General features: G+C 42.4%; 1 long non-coding RNA gene across 3 annotated transcripts in view; it reads right to left on the reverse strand.

Annotated features, from left to right (window-relative positions):
- Nucleotides 1–107: 107 nt before the first annotated feature.
- The window catches only part of LOC146817741 (uncharacterized), a 53763-nt gene continuing 26122 nt past the window's right edge, over nucleotides 108–27748 (reverse strand). For all 3 annotated transcript variants that reach the window (XR_014963016.1, XR_014963018.1, XR_014963017.1), the window contains one exon: nucleotides 108–2730. This is a non-coding gene — a long non-coding RNA (uncharacterized LOC146817741). The remainder of the gene's footprint in view (nucleotides 2731–27748) is intronic.

Genomic DNA, 27748 nt, shown 5'->3' on the forward strand with positions numbered 1-27748 from the left:
TAGAAGATAATATTTTTTTTTTAAAAAATGCATTTTATGGAAACAAACTAAGCTTTCTGATGGTTGCAAAATTGGAATGGATTTTCACTTTAGGAAAAAAGAAACAATTTTTTGTATTATTTTTTATAACCAACTTTTTATTAATTGAGAGGTGCGATTAGTCAAAATACAAAGCTGTACGCCTACAACCACTGTGGCCGGCAGCAAAAAATCATTGCTTCATAAGACAAATGCGATAGGACAGAGCAGGTGTGATGCACCTAACATCATTGGACCAGCAATATACGCTATACACAGGGTCACTTATACTTTGGATTGCTTGGGGTTTTTGGATGTTGCAAAAATTGAATTTATTATGGTGGAAAAAGGAGAAGAATAAGAAAGAAGGCAACAAAAGGTAGGTTGACCCGACGTATATTTTGGAAAAATGTTTTTGAAAAATGTTATTGTCAATTGTAATTAGTGTTTGATAAAATTGAGGGCAAAGCAGGAAAGTAAGGTGAAAAAGTGATTTAGAAGCTTAGAATGTTAGCAACATTTTCAAGGTAGTCTAGAGCCACACACAACGAAAACTGTTGCATAATACCCAATAGTCTCTCAGACATTTCCTTTGTTTTTTGTGTAACTCGTGGGTTTAGACTTCCAGTTAATTTTTGTGAAAGTCTCATTTACTGAAAACGTTGCTCCTTCTTCAAAGTTTCCAAAAAAGAGTAGAAATTAGGGTGTGGTTTGCCAATTGTATGGTTGAAGGAGTTATGCCATCCCTCAATGGCATTATTTGTTTTAGCTTCTCCCTCTAAACAGCTCGTGTAACAGTTCCACCACTCCACATGGAAACGTGGCTTCCTCCTGCGACCTGAGCTGCTTAGGTGCCCAATCCATGTGTCTTCAAAATAATTTAGGATGGGTGCCAATTTGCCTTCATTTACATTGCAATAATCTGATTCTGTAATGGCAGTGTACTACTCGTCTACACTTTTGGGAGGAACAAAACAAAGAGCTGTTAATGTTTTTAACTCAACTTGTAGTTTGCTATCTGTTGAGTATTCTGCAACCAGGGATGTTTTTTGTAACTTACGCCAGAATGCCTGGGAAAAATGGAAAAAACACCCCTGAATTTGGGTATCCGTGTACGTTTTACTGATCGCATTGATCATGCTCAATTCAAAATCGACAATTATTTTCCTAGGTCTTTTGGATGTTGTATTTTTAATAACTGATAAAAGTTCTGTGTAGGTTGCAGAAGTCTTATCAGGCAGCAAACTATATACTAAGGGGATCACATTATGGTTAATTTTAGCGTGTATAGTGTAAATTTGAGTGAAAGGATGGGGTGTACTTTTAAACGTCCCATCCATCATCCAAATTTCACTATTTTCTAACTTAAAAAGGTTGCGGGGTGTACTAAAAATTAGAATACGTTTTTGAGGGTTTTCGTTGTCATGGAGAAGGAAGGGTTCATCAGCAAAAGAAATAGTAAGTTCATGTGGAATAACAATGTCAGAAAAGGTGTGAGGTATTGTGGTTTGTGTGTTACTTGCCTGCTTTTGTCTTTGTATAATTCGCCTCAAATTAGGAATTATAGGCATATTACTAGCAACATGACTGGGGACATGCTGTGCAACTTCTCTTAAAATGGATCCAGTAGAATCATTGGAGGTGCTTGCAAGTTCTTTCATCTCATTTAAGGTTTCCCTTACATCAATCTCCATTGCAGAGGCAGAGTGGTTATGATCTGTTGTTTTAATAATGATATTATCAAGGGTAACCGCTCTTCCGCTGCAATGGGATGAGTAGTATTGCACACACCTCCAATGATTTCTTGGAAAACTTATCCTTTCTTTACAATATGTGTATCCTGCATGCTTAAGTAATCTGTTTCCTTTTCTGGATTTTATGTAGGAAGCTGTTTCCTGAGTAGCATTATCTGTGAAGAAAAAATGTTTAATTTTAGTATGTGGATTAAAATGACAAATAAGAGAGAACAATATCCTACATTTACCCTACTGCTCCACTTACTTGGAGTTAGAATAGTAAATCCTGCCCTTACACTATCCTCCACTTTCCCTAATGTTCCACCTCTTTGGAGTTAGAATAGTCAATCCTGCCCCTACACTAACCCACACTTTCCCTATTGCTTTACCTTTCTGGAGTTAGAATAGTAATTGTCACCCCTACAGTATCCCACACTTTCCCTGCTGCTGCACCTTCCTGGAGTTAGAATAGTAATTGATACTGGTACACCATCCTACACTTTCCCTAATGTTGCACCTTCCTGGAGTTAGAATAGTAATTGTTACCCCTACACTATCCCTCACATTCCCTACTGCTGCACCTTCCTGGAGTTAGAATAGTAATTGGTTTCCTCTACACCATCCCACACTTTCCCTGCTGCTGCACCTTCCTGGAGTTAGAATAGTAATTTATACCTCTATACCATCCTACACTTTCCCTACTGCTGCACCAACCTGGAGTTAGAATAGTAATTGTTACCCCTACACTATCCCACACTTTCTGTATTGTTGCAGCTTTCTTGAATATGTTTTTTGAAGTTTTGCCTATTGATTTGTTTCCTAGTTTGGAGTGTACATTTTAAATAACTTTTGATTTAGGTGTTTTCTTCTTGGTCTGGTATCTGGTCTGGTTTCTCGTTTTTTGCTGGTCTTTTTTGTTGTCTGGTCTTCTGGGATTCGACTTCTGATTTGGTGTTGAGAAGATTTATGTGATTATCTGAAAAAATGAGAAAGTAATGGAAATGAACTTTTTAATGTCAATGTTTCTGATACAGTCAAAAAAGTAAACGTTGCTGTGCATAAGTGACATTTTACTTTACTGTACCTACATACTATACTACACTTTCCCTGCCACTGCACCTTTTCTGGAGTTAGAATAGTAATTGTTACCTCTACACCATCCCACACTTTCCCTGCTGCTGCTCCTACCTGGAGTTACAATAGTAATTCTTACCCCTACAGTATCCTCAACTTGTCCTGCTGCTGCACCTTCCTGGAGTTAGAATAGTAATTGTTACCCCTACACCATCCTACACTTTCCCTACTGTTGCACCTTCCTGGAGTTAGAATAGTAATTGATACTCCTACACCATCCCACATTTTCACTACTGCTGCACCTTCATGGAGTTACTTGAATTATTTTAACCTCTACACTTTCTTACACTTTCACAATCTTTTTTTCATTAATGAGGACAGAAAAAAAAATGCTGTTATTTTATGTTGAAAATATTTACCTCCTTTAAAACTTGACGTTTGAATTTTCAAAGATGAAAGTATTTTTTTTTTTCGATATTGTATTTCTGTGTGAAAAACAGAATAAATATGTGTGGAATAGAAAATGTTTTTTCGACAAACTAATTTATAATTGTGTTTACATAAATTTAGAAAAATACCTTCAAATTATTATTGATGAGGAGTGTGGCTCGTTTTGCAAAACGCTATTTTTTTTCAGTTGTCTTTTTCGTCACACTTTATAGAAGTTCTATTTTAGAAAAAAAAAATCAATTTGTGATTTGTTAAAAATAATATATCTTCTTATTTATTTGACAATCCTTTTATTAAATAAACAATTTACTTTAGATCTTAGTCAGCTTAAAAAATGTTGTGTTTTTTTTAAAGTAATAGCTTGGTGCTATTTTTTTAAATAAAATTGGAAACTCAAACTTATTAGGTGCAGCGTTTTAACTGTTTCTATTAATCATTTCTGTTATTCGTTTTAGAAACTTACTTTTTTTTTCGAAAAATAGGCTTCTTAAATGGATTCGGGTCTTATTTCGGTGAAGAGGTAAGAGGGTCAGCTTCTGGCGTCTGCTCACTCTGGGAGTTGATATTCAACTGAGTTTAAAATGGTTTCTTGCTCGTATTTATAACTTTTAGTCAGTGTCATTGTTATTTTTAAGAAAGACAGCGTTGGTTATATTTTTTTTAAATCTTTTAATTACTGTGGAAACTTATAATTTAAAAAATCATCTTAAGATGTGTTGTTTTCACTTTGTAGTTCCGTTTTGGCATCCATTTTGAAAGTAGTGTTGTGGTATTACTTTTATGGAAAGAGTTGTAGGACAAAATTTTGATCTTAAATGTTTAAAATCGCGATTATGTGTATGTAAAATGTTTGTATTGTCGAATAAATATTTACTTAATTAGTAATATATTGTAAGTGTATATTTAATAATTTGTTGCCTGTTTTAAATTTTCAAAATTGAAAAATAATTGCGTATTTTTTGAATACTCGAGTATTAATTTTAATACTCGAGTATTAATTTTAATAAATGCTTTGCATTTCATTAAATTAACGTTCAGTTTTTCTCTACATTTTAAAACACTTCCCCACCCAAAAACCCCTAATTTCCCTGCATCCCGTGCCAGGTTTTATTTCATAAAAAAAAAAAATTATCATTATTTATGTGTTGTAAAGGTATGCGTTATAATTGAATTTGTTGTAATAGCACTTTACAACTAATAACACTATCTCGCGTTGTAACAGTATGCATTGTAAAAACATGCATTGTAAATGTATTTGCGTTGTTAGAAATGCGCTGTAAAGCCATGCGTTGTAATAGTATGCGTTGTAACGTCATACATCCGCTTCAGGAAAATCGGTGCCCATTAAATAGTGTAATCGTTACTACAGTTGCGTTCCTGCTCTTCTTTGAGTGTGGTGTTTGAAAATAAGTTTTAGAATTTTATGACTTTGGCTGCTGAGTAACCTTACTCTTTTTGACACTGATTTTACTCCTGACCATTAGTGTCTGTGCAATTGGTGCCATTTTTGGGGTCGTTAGTTTTTTATTGATCTATGATGTAGAATTCTTGCCGGGATCATTTCTATTCAGATTACTTTAAATGTGATCTAAAAACCGGTGCCACTATTAGTGCCATCACCAACACTGCCATTGCCCACAAAGACTGCCTCTTTGCCAGTCGTGTCACCTTCAACCTGCAGCCATAAATCACAATAATGGTGTCTTTGCACAAATCCCACTCCCAAGGACCACCGTGAGCATTAAGTCAATATCACTGGAGGTAGAAATATTGACAATAACTTGGCCGTAACTACTACAATGTATACCATTACCAGTAAAGAACAAGGACACAACCTTCATAACCCAAGCAACACAATGTGGGCCATTACCTTAATGATCCAGAGGCTGCCATCCCATTGCCACATTGCAGTGCAGAATTTCAAATTTTGCAAACTTTGTTCCATGCTAAAAATGAATTCGATTAGCATCTTTAGTTATCCTCTAGCAGTTTTTTTTGGCCTGGCCTAAACCAACATATCACTCTTTGTAAGGACAGAAGGATGACTTGTCACACTTGGCACTCAGACAGCAACAAGCGGAAGACCATCAAATAGGGATATCCCTGGGCCTCTACTGGATTTGTTGATTCATTAGACAAAAATATTGATTGGTCAGATGCTGCAAACCATTAGCAGCCCCAGCAAGTAATACTTAAACACTACTATATAGAGTGGCATCTGACATCTTCCCATTGTGAGTGATGCCCTTTGATGCTCTTTGATTTGGACTCCAACAAGGAAGGTGAATACCCTTAAGAAGAAATAAATGATAATGATTGTAACAAGGGATGGCTGAATGACTGTAGTACATCGGCAACAATCCTTCTCCTTAGAGACCTGCTTACAGATATGCTACGTTATGTTCCATTAGTTGTATTGTGTTGGATCTGCCCTTCTCTGTGGAGTCACCCCCAAACATTTTACTTGCACCCCTGCTGTGTTCAGAGACCATTTTTGTGGCCTTTAGCACTCTGTGCATTTTACCACTGGTAACCAGGGCTAAAGTGCTTGGGCTGTCTTCTTCAAACATCTTAAAATTGACGTACATCCAATTGTCACATTTAATTTACTTAAAAGTCCCTTGTAAAGTGGTATACCATATACCCAGGATTGGTAAATTAAATGGTACTATGGGCCCTGCGGCACTTTTTGTGCCACACACTTTAGTAACCTTTTGAAAACATGCCTCAGGCCTGCCATTGCACCTTGTGTGTGCAGTTTTAAACTGCCAATTCGACAGGGCAAAATTAACATTTTGCCAGGCCTAAACCACCCTTTTAAATATATATAAGTCACCCCCAGGGCAGGCCTTAAACAACCCATATGGCAGATTACATTGTACTTAAAAATCTGGACATATACTTTCAAGTTTTACATCCTCCTAGTGAAAAACTCTCAAATTTGTTTTTCACTATTGCAAGGCCTAGCTCTCCCATTGGATAACATTCCGTTACCTTATTACATTTATTAAGTGATAATTTTGATTGGGAGTAGGTAGGAATAAATAGTTTGGTCTCTAAAGAATTGACATTTAAGTCCCTCTTTTTTTCTTTTTTTTTATATGTTTTTATTGAGCATGGCATACAATAAAATATATATTTCTTTTTACAATCAGATGTTAAAATACAATTAGATGTTTGAAGTACAATTAACAATACAGAAAAAACAATGAAGAAGAGGGACTCTCAGTAGTATTCAATAACCTCTATACTGCCATATTCAAATTTCCTTTTTGACAAAAGTGTACAGAAATTTCAACTAAAGTGCAATAGCCATTGAAAGTGCAAGATGCTTATTAACTATTCATATCTAATGAATACTATTTCCACAAGTAAAGTGCAAATGCTTATAAATATGCTGACTGAGTCCATTTAAATAATCATATAAAACATTTTCGTTTTAATCCCCTTTATCCTTTTCTAAATTTTCAAAATATCTCCAATTCACTTCAAATTTTTTGAGAGCTTCTACTCTGCTAGCATATGCTTTTTCGAATTTGTAAATCCTTTTCATTTTATTATACCATTTCAATGGGGAGGGTACATCTCTAGACTTCCAGTCCTGCAATATTAATGATCGAGCTACAGCACAAGAGATATATAAAAATACTTCTTCAGCCTTGGTCATTAACATATTTTCCTTGGATATGCCAAACAAGGCTGATTCTCTTTCAGGCTGTAGTCTCTTTCCAATTGCCAAATTTATATCTAAAAAGACTGCCTCCCAGAAGGGTTGGATTTGGGAGCATGTATAAAATATATGATGCCAACCTCCCTGACCATTAATATGACACCTAAAGCAGCGATTTTTGAATTCCACATACCGTTTCCCCAAGCTTCTGGAGTCAGATAGGCCAGCGATCGAGATAAAAAGGCCATCTTTTTAAAATTAGCTGCACTCAGGGTTTTATTTCCAAGATGGCAGATTTTTTCCCACTCTCTGGTTGACAAAACACATTGTGTTTCATTAGCTATTTTGGCTAAATGTTTATCGATTAATTGTATATGACCTTGATTGTGCATTAGTTTATACCATTTTCCCATACCCTTCATTCCTGCCCCATACAGGGCTGCCACTCGATTTCTTACTGGGTTAATAAAGCCTTCCATCTTACTCAAAAAATGAACAATCTGCAAATATTCGAAGAAAATAGGTAGATTGGGACTTTTAGCTCTTGCTGTAACTTACTGCCATGAAACTAATCTATTTTGGGTAATAAAGTGTCTTAACTCCTTAAATCCATAGTTTGCCCAATTTATTAAATGATTGTATCTAATTCGAAGACCTAAGCATGAGCATTCCCCTATACTTAAATATTGCAGCCCGAGGAGCCCTCTTTTTTAAAAAAGGACTGAAGTCTAAATGAATAAGTTCCTATTGTCTTATATCTAACTTTCTTTGGACATTTAGAGGTTTTTAAAAATACACAAAGTTGAGAGCCGGCTTCCAACATCATTTTATCCCAAAAGAAAGTATCTCTATTGGATTTTGGTCTTATCAGTCCTGCCACTATATCTAGGAAGGCTGCCTCATAATATGTTTTTATATCCGGTAGGGCAAGCCCCCCCTGGGCGATTGGGAGTTGAACCACTGCTCGTTTAACCCTAGATACCTTATTTCCCCAGATAAAACTCCTAAACATCATCTCTATTTCTTTAAAACAAGATATATTAATTCTAATAGGAAGATTTCTGAATAAAAACACTAATAGCGGAACAATAGCCATTTTGATTAGTGAAACCCTGCCTATAATCGAAAGGGGGATTAGCAACCACTGATCTAATAGCTTCTTGATTTTATTTTTCATTTTAATATAATTTAGATGGAATAATTGATGATATTGAGTGGATACGAAGATCCCGAGATATCTAATTGGATCTGGTTTGGCTGCTTGTAGCCTCAAGCCTGGAGGAAGGGAAACAATATCTATATTCACAGCCAAAACTTCGGTCTTATTTGAGTTTATTTTATACCCCCCAATTTGCTCATATTTATTAAATTCTCTTAAAACCTTCTCTATATTTTCCTTATTGGGCTTCAGATATAAAACTATATCGTCTGCAAATAACTTCAGTTTAGTCATTTGAAGGATGGGGGTAAAATTGCAGTGTTATTTCTTATTTTGACTGCAAGAGGCTCGATGAAAAACGTAAAAAGTAATGGCGAGAGGGGACAGCGTTGTCTTGTCCCACGATTTATTGATATTGTTCCCGCTTGTTTTGCATTTATTAAGATCTGGGCCGTCGCCCCCTTATAAATATTTCGTAACATATTTATTATCTGGACTGGAAAGCCAAAATATCGAAGGACTAAAAACAAAGTGGACCAATTAACTAAATCAAATGCTTTTTCAGCATCTACCATTATGATACATGCTGGAGTTAGAGTAGTATTAAAATAATCCAGGGCTTGTATTAGGTATTCCGTATTGGCTGCCATAAGTCGTCCAGTTATAAATCCTGTCTGGTCTTCGTGAATTGTTTCCTGAGCAGCGAAGGAAAAACGCTCGGCCCATATTTTCATAAAAATCTTATAGTCCGAGTTTAAAAGACTTATTGGCCGATAGGAGATTACATCTTTGGGATTTTGTATCTTTTTTTACAAAAGACACAATTATTGATTCTTTAAAGTTTGTGGGTATTAACCCTCCCTGTTTAATAAAATTAAATAGCCTTTGCAGGGGTTTTAATAGTTCTGTTGAAAAACTTTTATAGAATTCGATAGGGAATCCATCATTCCCACATGCTTTTGCGCCCGCTGTTTTTTTTATCGATATTGAGATTTCATCTAGCTTTATATCCATTCTGAGTTGCTCTATCCGATTTTCTGTAAGTTTACAAAGATCTATGTTTGCAAAATATTCTCGGATTATCTCCTCCTCCACTAAATACTCTGTGGAATATATATCTTTAAAGTGTTGTAGAAAAATCTGTGAAATCTCATCTCTATCCTCTTCTACTCTGCCGTTGTGGGGATTCCAAATCTTCACTATTTTTGCTGCCTCCTGCTTATTCCTAGTAGCGTTAGCCAGAAGTTTTCCTACCAGCTGACTCTCTTCATATACCCTTTGCTGATACATATTTGAGCTGTTGATTTCCTCTAATTAAAAAAAAATCTCTAAGAGCAGCTCTCACCTGCTCAAATTTATTAGGAAGCTGTTGTAGATGTAGAGCATATTCCTGTTCAACTGCTTTTTCTAATGTATCTATCCTTAATCTCCGATTCCTTGCCTGAGCAGCTGTATAGGCAATAATCTGTCCACGTACAGCCGCCTTAAATCCACCCCATATAGAGAAAGGTTCCGCAGTTCCTTCGTTGATTTTAAAATAATCTACAATCCATTTCCTCAAACGTTCGACCCATTTTTGATCCTGGAGCAGAGTGCGGTCCGGTTGCCACCTGGGTCGCTCTCTGCTCCCGGTCTCCAACAGAATCTCAAGCTCGACCTTTGCATGGTCTGAAAAGGGATTACAGCCATTATCTACTTTAACTATTTGGAGGGATCTCGATATCAAAAAGAAATCAATCCGAGAAGCGGTTTGAAAACGATATGAATGACAGGTAAATTTTGTCTTTTCTGGATTTTTAGCACGCCAGGGGTCTATTAACTGATATTCTTGTTTCAAGGCTTCGATGATTTTCAACGTTTTTGGTTTTAGTTGTTTTTTGTTTTTGTTAGATGTAGCTATCTTTAAGTCTTGTATAAAATTAAAATCCCCTCCCAATATAAGCTGCCCCGAAGCTCCTCTTAAAAGCCCATTTATTTTGACCAGACTGATCGTATCGTCTGACACTGGTCCATAATAATTTACAAAATTAATAATCTGCCCTTGTATCTTAACTGAGACCTCTATCCATCTCCCCAGTATATCTCTTTGGACTTCTAATATTTCCCAGGGTAGTTTTCTTGAAAAATAGATTGCTACACCTCTCTGGGCCAAGCCAGCTGATGCAAAAAATGCATATGAGAAGTATCTGGGTATATATACTTTGGGAGAGTTTGATTTTAGATGGTTTCCTGAAAAAATATTACTTGAGGATTGCAGGATATCAACCACTTCATCAGGGCCCCATACTTTTGTTTGTTCAACATCCAGTTGATATTGACTGATAAGATTTGGAATTTATTAATTGCCATTGAAATTCTGTATTTCTATATTTATCTCAAACATCTGATTGTAATAAAAACTGCCACTTTGCACTTGCACTTGCTCTATTTTTCCTGTTTTATACCCCACACCCTTTAACCCTTCCCTTATAACCTCCTCTGAATGTGGAATCCTCCCCACCAACCACGCTGACCACATCCCCCACCCTCCTCTTCTCTGGGTGTCCTGTTGTTACACCCGAGTGATCACACATCCCGGCAATCCCAGCAAATTTATTTTTCATCATTTTCTTTTTTTTTCCCCTTCTTTCCTCCTTTCTTCCCTCCTATCCTTCTCCCTTCTTTCTTGAATCAAAGAGAAAGTCTTAATCTTAGACCGATCCTGCCTAAGATGCCGGACCTTCTGAGATTTCATTCAATAATTTCTGTGCTTCCCCCAAATCAGAGAACATATAAAACTTGCCCCTTATCAATACTCTCAATTTGGATTGCTGAGCAATGGTTGCTTGAGCTCCTCTGGCTTTAAACAAACACAGCATCTTAACAAATTCTTTCCTTCTCCGAGCCGCGGTCGCAATCATATCAGAAAAAATACGACATTTTACATTTTTGTTTACTGAAAACTGCCTCTGTTGTATTGCGTTAGTCAATATTTTTTCCTTGATTCGAAAATCAGCAAAATTTAGCAGTATTGTACGCGGCATCGTGGAATTGGGGAAAGCGCAAGCTGGGACTCGATGGGCTCTTGTAATAGTGAGGTCGCCCTCAAACTCTGGCACAACTTTTTGTTTTATAAATGCGTCAACCCACTGCAGAGTTTGAGAGCCCTCCATTCCTTCTGGAATCCCGACTAATCGTAGATTAGATCTCCGTGAATGGTTTTCTAATTCTTCCATTTTATTCTCGAGGAAGTTTTTGCTCTTCACTGCAGCGTTTGCTTCTTTCATTACAATCGTCATTTGATCTTCCAGTACCGAAATCCTTGCCTCTGCCTCTTGAAGTCTGATTGGAAAATCTAACATTGCTTCTTCAATTTTTTCCAGATGGGCATGGACGATATTTAACTCAGTTTTCTGTGATGTTTTCAGCTCGCGGAGTTCTTCTAATATCAAGTTTAGCATATCCTTAATATCCATCTTACCTTCTCCGATGAATTGCCATCTAGGACTATTACCAGTCAGAGGAGATAGGTCGTGGGCTACGGTATTATTCCTATTAACCTCAGAATTTGTTTGAGGACCTTGCCACAATGTTTCAGTGATGCTATCATCCGCTACGGTATCATTCCTATTAACCTCAGGGTTTGTTTGAGGATCATGCCACAGTGTTTCAGTGGTACTGTCATCCAGAAGAACTGGATTACCAAGAAAAACGGGGGTATTGGCGGTCTGATCCAGCGCTTCAAATACTTTTGCTGTTTCTTCTAGGGTTCCCCCCGAGCCTCTCTCATTTAGTCCCAGCGCAGAGGTTGTTGGGATCTTACATCCATCTACAGATGGTCTTTCCATTGGAGAAGAGTTCCCCCGCGGGGTGGCTTGTACATCTCTTTGCCCCCTTGAAATAGCTCCTACTGTCAATACTGGTGCTAAACTTGGTCCCTCCATACCATAAGATTTTTGTGGTGCTTTTGAACATACCAGGGAGGGCTGCAAGATGGTTTTTTTAGAGAACAGCGCGAACTGCTTTGGTTCTTTTGCTTCGCCTAGCGTTTTTGAGCTTTCTGGAGGTATCGCAATCTGCTGCGATACACCATTATTTACTGTCAATTTTGTCTCTTTAACTGTCTCTACCAGGGCTTCTGGTGTAGATGTTACATCAAGGAGTGACTCCTCATCAGAGCTTGAAATATCTGAGCCTGCCTGATTACAGCCTTTCTCCTTGTTGACCATTCGAGTCCCCTCTTTAGCCTCTTTAGCAAGAGCTCGACGTGTTTTGGCCTTTAAACGTGCATTTAGTAATTTTCCCATCTTGGCACTTAAAAATAGCAATAGTCCTGAGGCCAATGTCAAACAAAGTCAGTTTCCCCCCCCCCCCCAAAAAAAAGGGCTACCTTATATCAAGATGGGGGGGTGTCTTCCGTTGTGGCCAGAAATCCTCTAGATGTACTGCTCTCTACATCCTTGTAGCCTTCCCCTGGGTGATCTCCTGTCCAGCCACTCCAATCCCAGTCGCTGCTGCCAAAGGAACTTCGTCAAATGAGTTTGCTCGCAAAAACGCCCATTCTTTCCCAACAATCCGGCCACAGCTCTGCCGTTCTATCACTGCCACATCCACAGCGGTATACACGCCATTATTCAAGCCCCCGTGTATCTCCGCGGATCAAAGGAATCTCACCGCCAGTACCTCCAGTGTAGATTTCGCCGGAAAACGGCCGGAAAAACGCCGAAAATCCTGCTCGGCAGATCTGCCGAGAATCAAGCAGCTCCACTCCGCCCTCAGGGATCGCTAGAATTCGCCATTTTGGGGTCGTTAGTTTTTTATTGATCTTTGATGTAGAATTCTTGCCGGGATCATTTCTATTCAGATTACTTTAAACGTGATCTAAAAAACGGTGCCACTATTAGTGTCATCACCAACACTGCCATTGCCCACAAAGACTGCCTCTTTGCCAGTCGTGTCACCTTCAACCCGCAGCCATAAATCACAATAATGGTGTCCTTGCACAAATCCCACTCCCAAGGACCACCGTGAGCATTAAGTCAATATCACTGGAGGTAGAAATATTGACAGTAACTTGGCCGTTACTACTACAATGTATACCATTACCAGTAAAGAACAAGGACACAACCCATAACCCAAGCAACACAATGTCGGCCATTACCTTAATGATCCAGAGGCTGCCATCCCATTGCCACATTGCAGTGCAGAATTTCAAATTTTGCAAACTTTGTTCGGTGCTAAAAATGAATGCGATTAGCATCTTTAGTTACCCTCTAGCAGTTTTTTTTGGCCTGGCCTATACCAACATATCACTCTTTGTAAGGACAGAAGGATGACTTGTCACACTTGGCACTCAGACAGCAACAAGCGGAAGACCATCAAATAGGGATATCCCTGGGCCTCTACTGGATTTGTTGATTCATTAGACAAAAATATTGATTGGTCAGATGCTGCAAACCATTAGCAGCCCCAGCAAGTAATACTTAAACACTACTATATAGAGTGGCATCTGATATCTTCCCAGTGTGAGTGATGCCCTTTGATGCTCTTTGATTTGGACTCCAACAAGGAAGGTGAATACCCTTAAGAAGAAATAAATGATAATGATTGTAACAAGGGATGGCTGAATGACTGTAGTACATCAGCAACACTCCTTCTCCTTAGAGACCTGCTTACAGATATGCTACGTTATGTTGCATTAGTTGTATTGTATTGGATCTGCCCTTCTCTGTGGAGTCACCCCCAAACATTTTACTTGCACCCCTGCTGTGTTCAGAGACCATTTTTGTTGCCTTTAGCACTCTGTGCATTTTACCACTGGTAACCAGGGCTAAAGTGCTTGGGCTGTCTTCTTCAAACATCTTAAAATTGACGTACATCCAATTGTCACATTTAATTTACTTAAAAGTCCCTTGTAAAGTGGTATACCATATACCCAGGATTGGTAAATTAAATGGTACTATGGGCCCTGCGGCACTTTTTGTGCCACACACTTTAGTAACCTTTTGAAAACATGCCTCAGGCCTGCCATTGCACCTTGTGTGTGCAGTTTTAAACTGCCAATTCGACAGGGCAAAATTAACATTTTGCCAGGCCTAAACCACCCTTTTAAATATATATAAGTCACCCCGAGGGCAGGCCTTAAACAACCCATATGGCAGATTACATTGTACTTAAAAATCTGGACATATACTTTTAAGTTTTACATCCTCCTAGTGAAAAACTCTCAAATTAGTTTTTCACTATTGCAAGGCCTAGCTCTCCCATTGGATAACATTGTGTTACCTTATTACATTTATTAAGTGATAATTTTGATTGGGAGTAGGTAGGAATAAATAGTTTGGTCTCTAAAGAATTGACATTTAAGCCCCTCTTTAATGGTAAAGCCGGATTTTAAGTCACAATTCTGAAAATGCGACTTTAAAAAATGTATATAAACACCCTCCTCCGGGAGGTACCCCGGGTAGGGAACTAGATGCCCTGGGGTCTCAAGGGTGAGCTGGTCTCCCAACACAACATATGTACACAAAATAAGCTCCCTGAGAATTTTGCAATTTATAAAGATATGTGATGTATCCCCCCAACTCTACTCAGTGCTAGTGTTGGGCATACAAAAAAAAAAAAACAGATTTTCCTCACAAACCACCAGGTGTAATGCTACATTATAGGACAATCCTCACTCTCCGAAACCTCTGTTTGATGGAGAGTGGGCCTACACCTGGAGTCAGTGAAGCACTACTAATTTAGAATGGATCTGTGATATAAGTGTTTTAAAAACCAATGTGGCATCCGAAAGATTAAAATCAATTGTGGAGATAAGGAGAATTAGTACACCATCACCACTGTTACCTTGGTGATGTGTGGTAACCCTGTAGTCTGTACACCACAAACAAACATCATCACAATGCACCTCTTTAACCAGCAACAGACCTTATACTTCCCACACCACTTTTCACCATTCACCACCAATAAGGGGTGAACATGACCACTACAAACACACCAAGAGCTCATACCATTCGAGGAGTCTGGGCCTCTCAGAAAGAAGGTGAACTGCATTCCCAACCTCCCGCTCTTTCCACATGAAAGACAATAAATATTGAGAGCAAATAAGATAGTGAATGAGAGCAAGAAAAGGAGAAGGAGAGAGGTAAATAGCAAGGCAGACAGCAATGGAAAGAGGAGAAAGGGACAGCAAATGATAAATAGAGGGGGTAATTGGAAGAAAAGGGAGGATGAGACAGCATACATAAGGGGCATTATGATGCCCTCTTTCCAGTGTTCATCTCAGACACGTCTGTCTTCTAGTGTCAGGTAAATTATGTACATGTTGGCCTAAAGAAAATGAGTACTGAAAGACAGCCGAAAAGGTGAAGGGGAGAAATGATGTGAGTGAAACAAATCTAAGAAAGAGAGGGTGAGAGAGACAGCGGGGAGACAGCGAGGGAGAGAATGGCATTGAGAGTGGGAAAGAGAGAAGAGACATAGGAGAGGCAGCTCAGGGAGCAGGGGTGTAGCTTGGGGAGGGTGTTACCCCACCCCAATAAATGTATTTTCTGATAATTGGGTACAGGTGCTTTCAGTTGGGTATTTGTGATAGATGTTAGTCGGATTTCACCAAGGAAACTTACATACAGAGACAAAAACGCACACAAACTCACTCCCTCTCTGTTTAAACCGTTCTCAAAATACTGGTAATTTTACAAATTATTGTGTTTTCTCTCTTAATACTTCTACCAATCCCCATTCCTCTCCCTTTCTAGTTCCCCACCGGCCCCTCTCATGCACCCTGTTTGCTGTATTGAAACATTATGTGCCAGCCTGATTGTTGGAAAATCTGAAGCTCACCCCCCACCCCATTCTTACTGGCCAAGCTACGCCCCTGTCAATGACCGACAGTCACAGAAAAATACACATAATACTGTATATCTGACACACAATGTACAAGTACTATTCAAAGAAGCGTCTTTTCATAGTTAACATAAGAAAATATTCCAGAGGTTATGTATGTTTCTGAAACCATTCCATATGTTGTCAAATACAGCTGCTTGATCTTTGAGTTGATGGGACATTTTTTCCGGTTGAGCCAAATTTCATATCTCGAGGATCCTTCTTTCAGATTGTAGCTTGATATAATTTGCACTTGACAGTAAGTTGTTTTTGCTAGAGTAATAAAACCCTGAGAGATTCTCTAAAACCTATACAGGCTTTTCCAATCACTGATTTTGTTGAAAAAAGATATTTGGCAGACACAGATATTTTAATTCACATTGGCTTACAGTGCCTTTGTTCTGCTACCTTCTCTCACCAGTGTACTAGCAATAGATATTCATACATTTAAGCCAAAGCTGCATACGGTGCCTGCCAAACCCAGCAGCATCCACTTCCAAAAGATTTAATTTCTCAATTTTAGCAGGTGTGCAGTAAATCCTCAGGGGGGTCGTCCGCTGTGTTAGAACTGTTTGCAGCTGATCATTCGTATTTGAAACCCGTTCCGGATAACTTGACTAATCCTCAAGATAGAGATCACAGTTCACTTCTAAATCCCAGATCACCGCAATGTTATTTTAAAGCAAGGTGTTATAGGATTTGAATGGTTGATACAGTGAGGCGGATGGAATAGAGACCAATAGAATAAAAAAAATACTTTCAGGTTTTGAATCAAAAGCGCCAATGTTAGGGATTCCATCCAGTAGAAACCGCTGCCTATGAAGATAGCTTATCAATTCATCTTCAGGAAGTGAATGTTTTTTTTCTTAAAAGTTTACTGGAAAGCATTGCTCAGTACATTCTCTTCTCCTTACGCAAAACTTGTGCTGTTCTATGCATTTTTGCCAATAGAGCATTTTTACTTTTAGGGGGACTCTTACATTATTTCAAATTGGTATTCAAGACAACATTAAATAGTCCACATCAACGTTTTTCATCTGACGCTTAAAAGAAGACCATGCAAAAGTCCTGCTATCCAAGTCAAGGTAATATGGTTTTTAATTCACTCTAAAACACAGAAAAGTGTGTTATATCATTTACCAGAGAATACATTGACACACATTTAGGGTCTCATGCAAAATAGATGAATCTAATCCCTATTTTGTGAAAATGTGAACGCCAAATGATATTTGATAATTTGTTGTGAGATAAGGGCAAGGGGTGAACTTTGCAGAAGGACCACTGATGAGGGAAACTCTACTTAAAGATGCGCTGACAATGGCTGCTAGTGGACTGTTGCTTAACTGCCACTAGCTATAAATAATATCTGAAGCTGCCCTTTTGCTTAGTGAACATCTACTTTAGTTTAGGCCAAACCCACATGAACTCCGTTGTTGTGGTTCTTCCAGAATGTGCAGCTGAGTGATGATCATTCTTTCTTCACTGAGGCAAATAAGCCTAAACACCCTGTTGCTGCTCGGCTAGCCTACCCTACTAATGTTGATGACCATGCATGGATGTAAACAACCAACAAGCCTAGGGAGTCATGAGATGCAGTGACTGAATCTGTAAAACCTTTCTACCACTTGTCAGAAACTGGAGGAGGACTGACTCATGAATCTACTTCTACAAAAGCAAGTGAGATAAGAGATGAATCTGCTCGGGAAAGCACTCTCTGCTGGCACCATGTTTGATGTTTTCTTGATCCTGTTCCGGCAGGAACCCAGGTCCTTTTTCATACTGGTTTTTCTTTTAACCCTCATTTCTTCAATACTCACTTGATCCTCTGATGGATCTTGTTTTGTGCCAATGTTGGGCTGGCTACAGGGGATCCAATATTCCAGATATCCAATGAGGATCAGGAATTGGATAACCTACTTACAAACTAATAATTAGGTTCATGTATGTGACTCTCAAAATCAGACTATACAAGTAAAGTATTATCATTATTAGTACGAACCTCCTGAAGAAATTAAGCCTGACTAAAATCAAGCAAACCAATAATTCTGCTAGGGCAACACAAAACAATAACATTAGCACCTGATGCTCGGAAATTTCTCTAAGCTGATCTCTCCTTGACATTAATAAATTAATTTAGAATGCACAATCAACTCAAAGAGACGTCATTATAAACAATAGACTCAGACTTCTAGTTGAAACTTAATTTATCAAAGATTTCAAATACAGGTCATCACATTATCGGTAGACATTTCCTGCCTAAAGACTACAGGATAGTCTGGTTAAGTTGGGCTGACCATTAAGTGACAAAGGGTTCAGGAAAGTTCAGCCAGGACTTCAGCCACGCTAGCTCATAGGCAGTTTCCCATTGAGGAAAAGTGCAAGTATGGAGCACACAGCATATGCATCAGTCCAAAGGGAAGGAGCAAGTAGAGTGCACAAAATCAATGAGCATGAACGAAGTCAGCAAAACAGTTTCCTACGGAAAGATGCAGGAAAACCAAAAGAAGTCACGCATATTCACCAATCAAATCAAGGTCTAATATAGTCCTCTAGTTCGGAGGTGACACCTCCTTGGTCACCTCATCATGTCATCATCATCATGTCAGACCACACAGGCAATTGGCCAGTTCATATATTGTCATGAGGCATAAAGGAAGAAACACATTATAGCCAGAGACAATACTAATCACATAATTTGTATGGTTTTCCGGTACACGTAAACTTCCAAGCAATTATCACAGAAGGCACATGAGTGAGTGAGTTCAGGAGGACAGTTTTCCCATAGCAAATGTTCCCAATGTGTCAACTTTGTTGCAAACAGCCCTTCTAAGTGAGTGAGAACTCTCTAGGAAGCAACAGTTTTGCTTCACATTGTAAATTTAGGAAACTTCCCAGAAGTGTAAGAAAATGCTAAAAAGTTCAAATGCAGGCTTAGAATAAATTCAATTTAGGAATATACAGGATATAAAGGAGTGAAATATACATTTTATAAAGGTAAATCAATATTCTAATAGACCATTTCTACATAAGCATTCAAAGGTGTTAATAATCTGTTTGCGCAGATTGCATATAAATGTGTTATTTTACTACTATTTAAAAGTACCACCTAGTAAAATTATTTCTGTTGATAAAATATTAATCTCATTTCAGGTGCTCTATTTTAGCCCATATATTAAGTTTACTATCTGAAGGTTTCATCACATTTACACTCAATATGACTGTATAGCACCATTTTGGCTTTTCTCATTTGTTGCACAACTTAACATATGCAGATGATGGAAGTCAGAAAGAAACCCTGAATGTAACATGTAACCTAATCTAAATTAGATTAGATTTCATTATTTCTTCACACAAAGTATTATTCCCATGGAGATGGTTAAGAATTTTATAACACATGAGTACATCCTTTTAACATTCTATCACATGTTAAAATAATATGCTACGGATGGTTAATAAAATATGAACCTATATTATTTAAGTGAAAGTTATTTAATCTATCCTAAAATTATATGCATGCTTTTACGATGCAGTGACTAAGGTCTCTAACCTTTATTTCTCATGTCTCTTTAACATGTATTCGGTGCACGTTTATTCATGTATTACTTAAAATGTCTCAAAATCAGTTTGTGTCAAGTAAAGATTCTTACAGCTTGTCAGCTGCATTAATCCTATAACCCTGCCTGTTGGAGGGGGCACCTGTGCTCTAGGCGACTTGAGAAGGTTAACAGTTGTCCAATGTGTTCTGATCTGAGGTCTCCCAAAATGGCAAGTAAGTGTGGTTGACAAACAAAGACAGGAATGATTGGTGTGACGCTTGAAATGCGGTCACCACTGCGCTTCTGGTATAGAGAGCTTCCTGTAACCCGAAGGGCACAGCCTGATCTAGAGTGCTTGCATATTCCATATCAAACAAACCGGATTCCGGCCAGACCAGGGCACCGACACGGCCCTTCTGGCAGTCGTGGATGAAGCCAGAAGCATTTTGGATTCAGGAGGGTCAGTGGCAGTGATCCTCCTGGACCTCAGTGCGGCTTTCGACACTGTGAACCATCTGGTGTTGATTCAGCGACTGTCCGAGGTTGGTGTGTCAGGGGTCGCTCTGAAATGGCTTAGGTCATTTCTCAGCGGCCGGACATACCAGGTCTGGGAAGGGAGTGATCGGTCGACATCTATTCCCCTCCAGTGTGCGGTGCCACAGGGCTCCTCCCTCAGCCCTACATTGTTCAATGTATATATGGCCCCCCTGGAGGATGTTGTGGCCCCATTTGACATTAAAATCGTCAGTTATGCGGATGATACGCAGTTGGTGGTTGCTCTATCCCAACTGGTGGAGAACCCCGATCTACTGCACTCTTGCCTGTCGGAAGTCTACTCCTGGATGTGTGAGTCATCTCTTAAACTGAATGGCTCGAAGACAGAGATAATGCTGTTAGGGAGTAAGACCTCTTCGCTCCCTGTGACCAGCTGGCCCAGCTGTATGGGAGAGCTCCCCAGTTCGAAAGAGGAGATCAAGAGTTTGGGGGTCTGGCTAGAGCAAGACCTGTCGTTTAGGACCCAGGCGAAAAAAACGGCAGGAGTCTGTTTTGCCCTCCTCCGGTCAGCCCGCAAAATTCTCCCTCTCCTTCCTCTAACATCCAGGAAGTTGCTTATTCAGGGGCTGATTACATCGAGACTAGATTATAGTAATGCTATTTTTCTGGGCGCCCCTGAAGTAACATTTAATAAACTCCAGCAGGTTCAAAATGTGGCTGCAAGGCTGCTCATGGGCGTCCCTAGGATGCAGTCAGCTAAACCGGCCCTAAAGGCCCTGCATTGGCTTCCGGTGCGAGAAAGGGTCAAATTTAAGGCTCTCTGCACTGTGCACAAAATCCTTCAGGGGAAGGGCCCTCCCATTTTGAGGAACTTAGCGGTGCCTTATAAAGCCAATAGAACATTGCGCTCCGATCAGAAATTTCTTCTCCAAACCCTTAGAGTAAAAAGGGCCCGTACTGGTGGGAGAAGATTCTCGGTCAACACAGCTATGCTGTGGAACGCGCTCCCTTTTAAGCTGCGATCTGAGACCTGCATTTTGCGGTTTCGGAAATGCCTCAAAACTTATCTGTTTTCTGCTTGATTGCACTGAACTGGCCTTTGGTTAACTATTGGCGTCTGGACAAGCGCTGGGATGCCCGAGGGTAACTGTGCGCTATATAAAATTTAAAATAAATACATAAATCAAGCATTGTTTTAACTTTTTCAACCCCTTCTGCGGTCTCACTGGCCCATTTAGCCCCATGGGGACTTCTGAAGCTCTCGCCTGTGTTTTAGCTTCTTACAGCCCAGTAGGCCTCTCATTGTGTTCTTAACTTCCATTTAAAAATTGTGAAGGAATTGCATACTGGAAGGTATTGCACGACTTAAAGTATGTAATTACAGCTTCAAACGGGGGGCACTCTCAATTTCTTGCTTAGTCCCTGGGGTTTCACTAATCACATACATTTATTTTGCTAGTTCATTTAAAATATTTGAATAAGGCAATTAAATATATTAAGGGATTTCATGCTTCATACTGTGATGTTAGGCTTCGCAAATTTCAGATATTTAATTTATGCTATTAAACCGATATAGCTACTTTATTCTACTTGGAATAAAGTGTCACTCAACCTGATACTCATAAGCCAGCGAAATGTCGAACATAAGCACACTGAAAACATGGCAATGTGAACAGAAGCAAAAAAAAGAGAACTTGCAGCTACGGATCGGCCTCATGTCACCCTCCCTCCTTCCCCATCCGTTGAAATTCTTCAGCTGAAGTGTAAGGTGTGTTGGTCTCGGGGACACTATAAATAAGGTGAGACCTATTTCAGTTATAGGCTGGCCTAGCAGTAAATGGGATGCACACACACAGTTAGCTGATGCCGGGAGATGGCCCCCGAGTGGGCTCTCCCCTTTTAGTGAACCCTGCAGACCACACCTGGCCTGCGGATGACGTGGGTACAGTTCCGGCCAGCAGAACAGAAACACAGGAATGATAACCATTACATCCCTCTCCAACTTGGTTCTTGAAAACAAAACTTTTGAAAAGTCTAGTAAACATACATAGTTCGGTGGCCTCAGTCTCTACAGTCTTAACACGCAAAATCCTGGAGCCATTAGTTCGGGCGAGGATTGGGCCGTAGATTGTAACATTGTTGTTGGCTTCGTATGGGTGGTTCACTTGGCATTGGCTGGCTGGGAGGTGAACCGGGAGGCGGTGTGCTTGGGGGACAGGTTCTGGTGCGTTTTCCCCTTCTTCTTTTTCCTGGCTCTGGACGTTCCTGCTTGGGCTCAGCGGGGGCCGAAGGCTAGACCCTGAAGGCTCTGTTATAACCTCTTTGAACCAGGAGATGTTTTGCGATATCTCCTTACTCCCCTTCGAGCGTCACCATGGTTCCATTGCTGGTGATGATTGTCCAGGTGCCTGGTTCATGAACGGTCCGGAACTTCTCCCCTGGCCGGCGGTCTTTGAGTATGACTGTGGCACCAGGTCGGAGTGACCGGGGTGTGGCATTGTGCCGAACACTTGCTCAGTAGTTTGGTCGTTCCGTCTTGCTTGGGTTTCCTGGATGTTCAGAGGCGGAGGTGTCCACCCTGGACACATAGGGATCAGGTCTCTTCTGTGGACCTTTGAACATAAGGGACCATGGACTCCACAGTGTGGTGCAGTGTGCTTCGGTATTCCATGAGGAACTCATGGAGACACCGCTCAGGATCCGCTTGTTCCACACTGGCGATACGTAGCATTTTGTTCAAAGTCCTCATGAACCGCTCGATGTCTCCATTGGCCTGGGGCCATTGGGGCATGATGCGGCGGTGGCAGATCCCTCGCTGATGTAAGAAAGTGGCAAACTCAACCCCAGGGAACAGGGGCCGATTGTTGCTCCGTATCACAAGGGGAGACCCAAATGTGGCAAACACCTTCTCCAGGGTGGGGGGCCACATGGGCGAAGGCGGTCAACATGACTGGTTCCACCATGGGATATTTAGAGAATACATCCATGAGGATGAGCATGCGTTTCCCTCCTGGGAAGCTCCCGAAATCCCAAAATCTATGATCACTTTCAAACATGGGAGAGTGCAGGCTTCTTCTGTGATCAGCGGGTTGGTCTCTCAGGAGCGCTGTTTATTTGGCAGGCCAGGCACCGGCGTACTAGATCTTCAACAATTGCCTCAAGTTCTCCCTCATTTTGGGTACGCCTTGGTGGCCTCCGTGGACCAGTTGGGTTGCTCGGTGTCTCAGAGCCTGCGGTATCACTTGCCTCGAGCCTCTCAGTAGTATTCCATCTTCCGTGGCACTTAGCTCGCTCCTCACATGTGTCAACTCTTCTCCGTCTTTGAGTGTCCAAGTGTCAGTCTGTTGAAGGTAGTTCCTCCATGACCCTTCTTGAACCACCTGGAGAGTCTGGGTGTATATGGCGTCTTGCTCGGCGGCTTCCTTGATTTCCTCGAGCGTCATTGCCTGGGGGCATGCCGCTTCTGAGATCATGTTGATGTATTGTTCCGACCCCTCAAGGTCATCCACCTCTTCCTTTGGCGCTGGTTGTTGGGACAGAAAATCCGTGGGGTTCTTTGCCCCAGGTCTATACACTATGTCCATCTGGTATGGCTGAAGTTGCACAGCCTATCGCTCGATACAGGGTGGTGGATGAGGGGTTGACCTCTTGAAGAGGGGGACCTGAGGCTGGTGGACGGTTACCACAGTGAACAGCTGGCCCGTCAGGTACAGGTGGAAATGATTGCAGGCCCACTTTATATCGAGCGCCTCTCTGGGCATACCTTGCTTCAGTGGGGGTCAGCGACTTGCTGGCAAATGATAAGGCTGCCCATCGACCTGGCTCCTGTTCCTGGGCCAGCACCGCTACCAACCCCACTGAACTGGCATCTACCAGTAGTTCTGTCCGCTTCGCTGGATTGAAATATGCGAGGGTGGACTCTCCCAAGAGCGCATCTTTGATTTTTTTTTTTTTTATAAAACCGTTTTTATTGCAGAACAGTCTTATCAGCAGCATACATTCTTACTTTTCCTGCAAAGCTTTTGCCAGCGCCCTATTTCTCGTGGTCATTTAGACAGCCGTACACAGCTCATGAGCCCACATCCCGGAGGCCGGGCAGCGACATTCAGGGTACCATAATACTGAACTATATTGTGAACAGTACTTTTGCCGCTAACATAGTAGGGCGTCTGCGTTCCGCTTTAGAGTTTTCCTCCCCCTGTCCCCCACTTCAACACTGCCCCTCCCCATCCCTATCCCCCTATTCCCCCTCCCCGCCACCCGTGCCCCCGCCCGCGACTGCGACTGTTCCCGGCCTTAGGATTTTGTCTGGGGTACATTTCAGAAGTACTTAACCATTCACTGTGTTTGTGTGGGTAGAATGCTCCGGGGGGTCCCCCTTGGGCTCAGATGGCATCTCGTCCACCTCCATCACGTTATTGCGCAGGGCCTGCACCAACCCCTCCCATGCTGTGGCCGCCGCTAGCGCCCTGTCATCGGCCCTGCGAGTCGCTAGTTGGTATCTAAGCGTGCTTTCACTCGCCGCCCATTTCTGTAGCTCCTTGGCCCACCTCTCGTGTGTGGGACCCGCCTTCGACTTCCAGAGTCTCGTCACCTCCCTTTTGGCCAGCAGGAGACCCATGTCGATAAACTTACTGGTATTCTTGTTTTTGGGTGTGTGAGGAAACCAGTGTAGGACACAAACCGCCTTGGTGTATTGCAAGTCCCTGTCTGTCACCTCAGCCAGTGTTTCGCCTACCGCCCTCCAGTATTCTCGCAGGTGAGGACAGTCCCACAACATATGCCCGAGCTCCGCTCCCACCGTTCCACACCTAGGGCACGCCGCATCTGCCACCCCGAAATGCTTCCCAAGTTTACTCGGTGTAAGGTAGGCCCTGTGGAGGATATAAAAATGTATCAGCTGAAAGCGCGCGTTCCTGGTGCTTTTCCTAGCCCTCCGCATTAGTCCCGCCCACATAGTGTCAGGGATCTCAGTTTCTATTTCCAGCTCCCATTTTGCCTTTAGCGCCGCCAGCGGCCGCAGGGTTTCGCGCAACATCCTGGAGTACAAACACGTCACCGCCTTATAAGTGCCAGCAGACATCATGGTGTACTGGCAGGCTGCGGATGTAGCGGGTTCCGAGAGCCCCTCTCCCCAATGTGCCTGCATCGCCCTCGTCACCGCCGCATGCATCAGGTAGTCTCCTCTCGGGAGATCGAATTGCTCCTGCAGCGTTTGGTAAGGGATCAGCGCTCCCTCTTCATATAAGTCACCCAACATTTGGAGGCCCGCCTCCTCCCATACCTGCAATCCCGACCAGTCTCCGCCGTGCGGAAGCGCCGTTACCATTCCCAGCGGGATCTCCGGCGCATACGGTCGCCGCACCCCAGCCTGGCGCTGCGACCGATTCCAGCATTGCCGGAACGTCTGCTCCTCCAGGGATAAGTCTCTGATAACCAGCCTCTGCTGTAGCGTGATATATGCCAATACATGTCTGGGAGTGCCCCCCTCCCTGTCCTGCTCCGGCCCCCGGTACACCCTTGCCACTTCTTGCGTAAAGATCTGCAACTGCGCTGCCAGGTAATAAAGCTCAAAGTCGGGCACCGGCAGGCCCCCCACGTCTTTTGGCCGGGTCAGAGTCGCCATCGCAACTCTGCGCCGTTCTGTGCTCCATAAGAAAGAGACTAATAATGATCGCAGCTGACGAAAAACAGAGCCCGGTATCCACACTGGTAGCGTGCGGAAATAATACAGAAGGCGCGGCAATGCAATCATTTTCAGCAGCGAGATATGCCCCGTTACCGAGAGCGGGAGTGTGGACCAGAAGGACATACCGCCCTTCAGTGCTCGGATACAGCGCCCCACATTGCCTTCCAGCATATCCGCGGCAGTGTGGTATATATGTACTCCGAGGTATTTAAGGCAATCAGGTTCCCAATGAAGCAATGGCCGGTCCGCCGGCCGCGGCTCGCCTTGTCGCAACGGGAATAAACAGGTCTTGGCCCAGTTCACTCGCAGTCCAGATAGCCTGTCAAATCGCGCAAGAAGCCGCTCCGCTCCGTCCAGTGCCTCCGCCGCATTCTCCAAGAACAGGAGCAAATCGTCCGCGTATAATGAGATGAGTTGCGGGGCCCCTCTATAGTCCAACCCCCTGTAGTAACAGCCTGTTCTGGCCTCCGCCGCGAGGGGCTCCACTGCCAGTGCAAATAGAAGTGGGGAAAGCGAGCATCCCTGCCTGGTGCCCCGACCCACGCAGTACTGGCGCGATACCAGGGGTCCCACATGCACCCTCGCCACCGCCGAGGCGTATAGGACCTTCGTCCAACCGATGTATCCCTCCCCGAGGCCGAAATGCCGCATGGCTTTGTATAGGTAACCCCACTCCAGGCTATCGAAAGCCTTCTCTATATCTACAGATAAGACGAGTGGCGTTCGTGCGTTCTCCTGCGGGTCCCCCATCAGACGGACAAGGCGTCGGATGTTAGCAGTGGTGCTCCTCGCGGGGATGAACCCCGACTGGTCCCTGTGAACCAGTCTCGGCATGTGCCTCAGCAACCTGGTCGCCAGAATGGTGCTCAGTATTTTATAGTCCGTCGTCAGCATCGACAGCGGCCTATAAGAAGCGGGGTCCTTTCCTTCCCTTCCCGGCTTCAGTAGTGGGATCATCAGGGCCTCACACATAGAGTGGGGCAGCCAACCCCTCGTCTTGGCCTCCCTATACACCTCCTGAAGCCGCGGGGCCAGTTGGTCCAAGTATCTACCGTAAAATTCTATCAGCAGGCCGTCTAGGCCCGGGGTTTTATTCAAGAGCGCATCCTTGATGCTCTAAAAAGCATCCTCCTCCCGAAGTCCCCAGTGCCACTTGACGCCTGATTACATTAGGGCCCTCAACGGCTCAGCACGGGTTTCAAGATTGGGGATAAACCTCCCGCATTAGGTAGATATGCCCAGGAAATTCCTCCCTTCGATAGGAGTGGTTGGCTTTGGAGTGCTTCGGATGGCTTGCGACTTCGTCAGATCCACTTGAATGCCTTCCTGGTTGAACACGTACCCGAAGAATTCTAGAGAAGGTTGGAAGGATAGACACTTCTCTCTGATGTTCACTGAGGCGATGTAACATGCTTCTTATGTGCCTGTGATGGTCAGCAGCCATGGCAGAGTGGATCAGGATGTCATTGCTGATATTTATCACCCCAGCAACCCGGATAGCATCTCGCGGATAGTGTTCTGAAATACCGCTGCTACTGAGGATATCTGAAGTTCAGTCGCTTATAACGACGCAGCCCCAGGTGGGTACTAAATGTTGTGATGTAGAGGCTTTCTTCCGCTAGCAGCAGTTGATGGGACCCCGTGTTCAGGTCGATTTTCGAGAACCACATTGATCCATTGACATCCGCTATTATGTCATCCATAGTTGGCGTAAGGTGGCGCTCTCTTTTGACTGCCCGGTTGGGCAACTTCATATCGATGCAGAGGCGTATGGCACCTGGCTGTTTGGGCTTTTCCACAATAACCATCGGGGACACCCAGGGCATCGGTCCGAGACCTTTTCGATTACTCCTTGTTTTTCAAGGGTTTCCAGTTCTCTCTCCACCAAGGGCCTCAAGTGGAAAGTGACTCGCCGGTGTCGCAGCGCGATTGGGGTGACAGACTTGTCAATGTGCAGCTTGATGGGGTCACATTTGATGCGTCCATGTCCTTGGAAGAGTTCCGGGAATTGGTCAAGTATCTCTTCAACCTGATGGGCTTGGCACTCCAGGCAAA

The sequence above is a fragment of the Triturus cristatus genome, chromosome 6 (genome assembly GCF_964204655.1).
Source record: "Triturus cristatus chromosome 6, aTriCri1.1, whole genome shotgun sequence".
NCBI lineage: Eukaryota > Metazoa > Chordata > Amphibia > Caudata > Salamandridae > Triturus > Triturus cristatus.